Source organism: Apium graveolens, chromosome 3 (genome assembly GCF_009905375.1).
Source record: "Apium graveolens cultivar Ventura chromosome 3, ASM990537v1, whole genome shotgun sequence".
NCBI classification, from domain to species: Eukaryota; Viridiplantae; Streptophyta; class Magnoliopsida; order Apiales; family Apiaceae; genus Apium; species Apium graveolens.
This window is the reverse complement of record NC_133649.1, coordinates 195,832,095-195,837,976: the sequence shown is the minus strand read 5'-3', so window position 1 is coordinate 195,837,976 and position 5,882 is coordinate 195,832,095. Positions and strand designations below refer to the sequence as shown.

The 5,882-nt window shown below is 41.2% G+C and overlaps 1 non-coding gene across 1 annotated transcript; it reads right to left on the bottom strand.

The window, feature by feature from the left end:
* Positions 1–2,263: 2,263 nt before the first annotated feature.
* On the bottom strand, positions 2,264–2,370 carry LOC141715621 (small nucleolar RNA R71). Its single transcript, XR_012572377.1, has one exon. It is a non-coding gene; the product is annotated as a small nucleolar RNA R71 (small nucleolar RNA).
* Between the last annotated feature and the right edge of the window lie 3,512 nt (positions 2,371–5,882).

The window sequence follows — 5,882 nt, the reverse complement described above, 5'->3', positions numbered from 1 at the left end:
CATCACAAACTTAGCCAACAAGACATAACTAATCTGATTATAATAATAATTGTCTACCCATACAATTATTACCCATTCCCATTATAATAATAATAATAATTGTCAACACATACAATTATTACCCAACTCAATTATGATAATAATTGTCTACTGATAAGTGGCATTTTATACCACTTAGAACATCTTAAAATGGCTTAAATTGGTGCCTTGAAATCAAGTATTTTGTATATTTGATGCGTTTTTCTAGTGTTTATGCATTTCAGGGTATTAGTTGCATTTCGGAGGAGTAATCATCAAGAATAAGCCTTGGTATGTGTTCACCATTGCGAGAGGAAAGAATTGGGCAGATTACGGCGAAGAAACGGAGCAAACTCAGGAATTTTCTAGAAGGGTCCTGAGCGCCCGCTCAGCAATGCTGAGCGGCCGCGCAGAAAGCTGAGCGCCCGCTCAGCTAGGCTGAGCGGCCGCGCAGGGTCGGGAAAAAAGATAATTTATTTTATGACTTCTACTTCTGTTTGGCTTCCACTTCTATGTAATCTGAGTTTTATGGGACTATTATATAAGTAGATTTGGAGACGTTTTCACGAAGGTGGATCGTGGTATTACGCAAGGAGCGAAGGAGATAAGGAAGAAGATCGTTTTAGCACACAGCAACGAAGAGGAAGCATATTTTCTTGTGATTCTTGTTTCGTTGTAACGTTGGATGCTAGTTTTCTTACTTTGAACCTATTTACTCTTGTGACGTACTCTGATTTAATATAATTAGCTTAGTTATTATTTTCTTGTGTTTGTTTATCATGATTTCATATGAACCCATGATGACGATAAGTGCTATTATGGGCTAATCGTGATCATGGGGTTACAACGGATTTACTATGGAATTCTTTAGTTAATTGTTTAATACTTTAGTGTGTGATGATTGTATGATATTTAGTATTGGTTGTGCGTATTCTTCTTATGTGCATCGCGAACATATAAGATAGGGTGTTAATCTCTTGTGAAGCGACGGTGGATCTTGAGATTTAGAACTTGTCATGCTAGCATAGGTTCATGTATGATGTGCATGATTAGTGGGTAACTCTAACAGTTTTATTTGCCCTGTGTAATCAAAAGGAATAACTTGTGCTTAAATCGTTGTGTTGTCAATTTCTGTAGACATATAGGAACTCAACATAATTTATGACTATTCAACTTCTATCTTAATTGTGGATGTTTGGTAGAATGGTATTAGTACAATGAAAGTTGGCTTTTATCAGTTTCGTGTTATTCGATTAATATCATCACTGTCACATGCTAAAGGTAATAACAATAGCTATTGAAGGAAGTAGTAATGAAGTTGTGATCTCATGAGTGTTTTAATATTGTTAAATTGAAGTGTTAATTAAGTGATTAATTAAGTTGTTAATTGTAGTTAATGTTTAGTCAACAATTCTAAGTGTTAGTGTCTTAACATTGAGAAGTAATCATACATTGGTGCGTGAGTTTAATTAGACAATAAATTAGACTGAGTCTCTGTGGGAATGAACTAGAAAGTATTCTATATTACTTGTGAACGCGTATACTTGTGTGAATATTAGCGAGTGTTTTCGCCCTAACAAGTTTTTGGCGCCGCTGCCGGGGACTCAGCGTATTTGTTTAGTTTATGTACTTACCATCATTGGTCATTAGGACTCAGTGATTAGGACGTAGTAGTTACTTATTGTTTCCGGTTGTGTTTCAGGTACTTTAGCGAGCGTTTATGCAAACTCGTTCTCGTACTCGCAAGAGGACTTTAGATACAGCTGAGGAGACAGACGAAGTTCTTGATATTCCGGAGAAGTTAGATTTTGAAGATTCGGATTCAGGAACTGAGCGGAAAGAACCAGTAAACATGGGTGATCATATTATTCAGGCTGATCCAGCTCTTATGGATTTTTCTCGGCCAAAAATTGATGACATTCAGTCAAGCATTCTTCATCCGGCTATTCAAGCTAACACCTTTGAAATCAAGCCGGGCACTATTCAGATGGTGCAGAATTCTGTTTCCTTTGGAGGAGCTACGACTGAAGACCCCAACATGCACATAAGGAATTTTGTCGAGATCTGCGGCACTTTTAAGTATAATGGCGTGACTGATGAGGCTATCAAGCTGAGGCTTTTCCCATTCTCACTGAGGGATAAAGCTAAGGACTGGTTACATTCTGAACCAGCTGGGTCCATCACTACGTGGCAAGATCTTGCGCAAAAGTTTCTGGTGAAGTTTTATCCGATGGCAAAGACTTCTGCTATGAGGAGTGCTCTTACTCAGTTTGCGCAGCAACCTACAGAATCTATGTGCGAAGCTTGGGAACGCTACAAGGAAATGTTGAGAAAGTGTCCACATCATGGAATGCCTGATTGGATGGTGATCACTGGTTTCTATAATGGTTTGGGGGCCCAATCTCGGCCCATGCTCGATGCAGCCGCTGGAGGTGCCTTATGGGCTAAAAGCTATACTGAGGCTTATAATCTTATCGAGACTATGGCTGCAAATGAGCATCAAAACCCAACTCAGAGGATGATGTCTGGTAAGGTAGCAGGTATTCTGGAAGTCGATGCAGCCACCGCTATTGCAGCACAGCTTCAAGCGCTGTCAATGAAGGTTGATTCTCTGGCTACATATGGAGTTATTCAAATAGCTATGGTTTGTGAGCTTTGTGCAGGTTCTCATGCTACGGATCAGTGTTCTCTTGTCAACGAATCTGTTTAGTATGTGAATAATTATCAGCGACAACAGCAGCCTGTGCCAGCTACCTATCATCCTAATAACAGAAATCATCCAAATTTCAGCTGGGGGAATAATCAGAATGCTATTCAGCCACCATATCAGCAAGGTGTGAGTAAACAGTTTAACCCACCTGGATTCCAGCAACCACAGCAGTATGCTCAAAGGCAATCGTATCCTCAACAGGGAAGTGTAGTTGCACCTACTAGTGTTGATTTTGAGGAACTTAAGCTGTTATGCAAGAGTCAGGCGGTTTCTATCAAGACCTTGGAAAATCAAATCGGTCAATTAGCCAATGCAGTGCTCAATCGTCAACCTGGCACTCTTCCCAGTAACACGGAAGTACCAGGCAGGAAGGAAGCTAAAGAGCAAGTCAAGGCTATTACCTTAAGGTCTGGAAAAGTTGCTAATGCTGAAAAGGCAAAAGAAGGAGAAGCTGAAATTAGAGATGAAGAAGCTAAGCAAAAGGAAAAAGCGGCGGAACCAAGGAAGACTACTGTTGAACACACTCTGCCTGAGGGTAATACAGGGGAGAAACAGCTCTATCCTCCACCACCTTTTCCTAAGAGATTGCAGCAACAAAAGCTGGATACACAGTTCGGTAAGTTTCTAGAGGTGTTCAAGAAACTTCACATCAATATACCTTTCGCTGAGGCTCTAGAGCAAATGCCTAGTTATGTGAAATTTATGAAGAGTATTCTTTCAAGGAAGGTGAAACTGGATGACCTTGAGACCGTTGCTCTCACGGAAGAATGCAGCGCTGTTCTGCAGCAAAAGTTACCGCCAAAACTGAAGGATCCAGGTAGCTTCACCATTCCTTGCACCATTGGCAAGTTGACTTTTGACAAGTGCCTTTGTGATTTGGGAGCAGGCATCAATCTGATGCCGTTGTCGATCTTTAAAAAGTTGGATTTGCCTGATCCAAAACCCACATACATGTCTCTACAATTGGCTGATCGTTCCATTACTTACCCAAGGGGCATAGTGAAGGATGTGTTATTCAAGGTGGATAAGCTCTTCTTTCCTGCAGATTTTGTTATTCTGGATTTTAAGGAAGATAAGAAGATTCCCATAATCTTGGGAAGACCTTTCTTGGCTACTGGCCATACCTTGATAGATGTGCAAAAAGGTGAACTTACTATGCGGGTACAAGATCAGGATGTGACCTTCAATGTATTCAAGGCAATGAAATTCCCTACAGAAGATGAGGAGTACTTAAAAGTGGATGTGATTGATTCTGCGGTTACTTCAGAACTCGATCGCATGCTAATGTCTGATGCATTGGAAAAGGCCATAGTGGGGGATTTTGATAGCGATGATGAAGATGGCAACGAGCAATTATAATATCTGAACACTTCTCCCTGGAAGCGAAAGCTGGACATGCCGTTTAAATCTCTTGGTACTTCTGACCTCAAGAATGCTGAAGGAAAGCTCAAACCATCAATAGAGGAAGCACCTACCTTGGAGCTCAAGCCATTACCTGAACACTTGAGGTATGCTTTTTTAGGTGATGCATCTACTTTACCTGTTATTATTGCATCTGACCTTTCAGGTAGTGAGGAAGACAAGCTCTTAAGGATTTTGAGGGAATTCAAATCGGCTATTGGATGGACCATAGCAGACATCAAGGGGATCAGCCCTTCATATTGTATGCATAAAATTCTGCTAGAGGAAGGTAGTAAGCCGACTGTTGAACAGCAGCGCAGACTGAATCCTATCATGAAGGAGGTGGTGAAGAAAGAAATTCTGAAATGGCTGGATGCAGGCATCATTTATCCTATTTCTGACAGTTCGTGGGTGAGCCCCGTATAATATGTACCTAAGAAAGGAGGTATCACTGTAGTAGCAAACGAGAAGAATGAGCTCATCCCCACTCGACTAGTTGCAGGATGGAGAGTATGCATGGATTATCAAAACTTGAACAAAGCCACGAGGAAGGATCACTTCCCTCTTCCGTTCATTGATCAGATGCTTGACAGGTTGGCTGGTCATGAGTATTTTTGTCTTCTGGATGGCTATTCAGGGTATAATCAGATTTGTATTGCACCAGAGGATCAGGAAAAGACTACCTTCACTTGTCCATTTGGCACGTTTTCTTTTCGCAGAGTTTCGTTTCGGTTATGTGGTGCCCCGACCACTTTTCAGAGATGTATGATGGCTATATTCTCTGACATGATTAGAAATAATGTTGAGGTGTTCATGGACGACTTCTCCGTCTTTGGACATTCGTATGATGAATGTTTGAATAATCTTCGCGCCGTACTCAAAAGGTGCCTGGAAACTAATTTGGTGCTCAATTGGGAGAAATGTCATTTTATGGTACGTGAAGGCATTATTCTTGGGCATAAGGTCTCTAGGAAGGGTCTGGAGGTGGACAAGGCCAAGGTGGGAGTCATTGAAAATCTTCCACCACCTATTTCTGTGAAAGGAATCCATAGTTTTCTTGGTCATGCGGGTTTTTATCGGTGATTCATCAGGGACTTTTCAAAGATATCTAAGCCGTTGTGCAATTTGCTTGAGAAAGATGTGCCTTTCAAATTTGATGATGAATGTTTGCCGGCATTCGAGACTCTCAAGAAGAGTCACTGCACCAGTTATTACAGCACCAGATTGGACAGAGCCGTTTGAGATGATGTGTGATGCAAGTGATTATGCGGTAGGTGCAGTTCTGGGACAGCGCAAGAATAATCTCTTTCATGTGGTCTACTATGCGAGTAAGACCTTAAATGGGGCCCAAATGAACTACACCACTACGGAGAAGGAGCTCTTGGCTATAGTCTTTGGTTTCGAGAAATTTCGATTTTATCTGCTAAGTACTAAAGTAACAGTATTCACTGATCATGCGGCCATTCGCTATCTGGTTTCCAAGAAGGATTCGAAGCCGAGACTCATTCGTTGGGTGCTCTTACTGCAGGAATTTGAGTTAGAGATCAAGGATAGAAAAGGTACTGAGAATCAAGTAGCTGACCATCTCTCTAGGTTGGAGTATCCCGATTCTACTTCACAAGATAGGACATTAATCAATGAATCTTTTCCGGATGAGCAGTTGTTTGCAGTTCAGGAGGAAGAACCATGGTTTGCAGATATTGTCAACTATCTCGTCAGTAATATAATGCCTCCTAATTTGACCTCCGCTCAA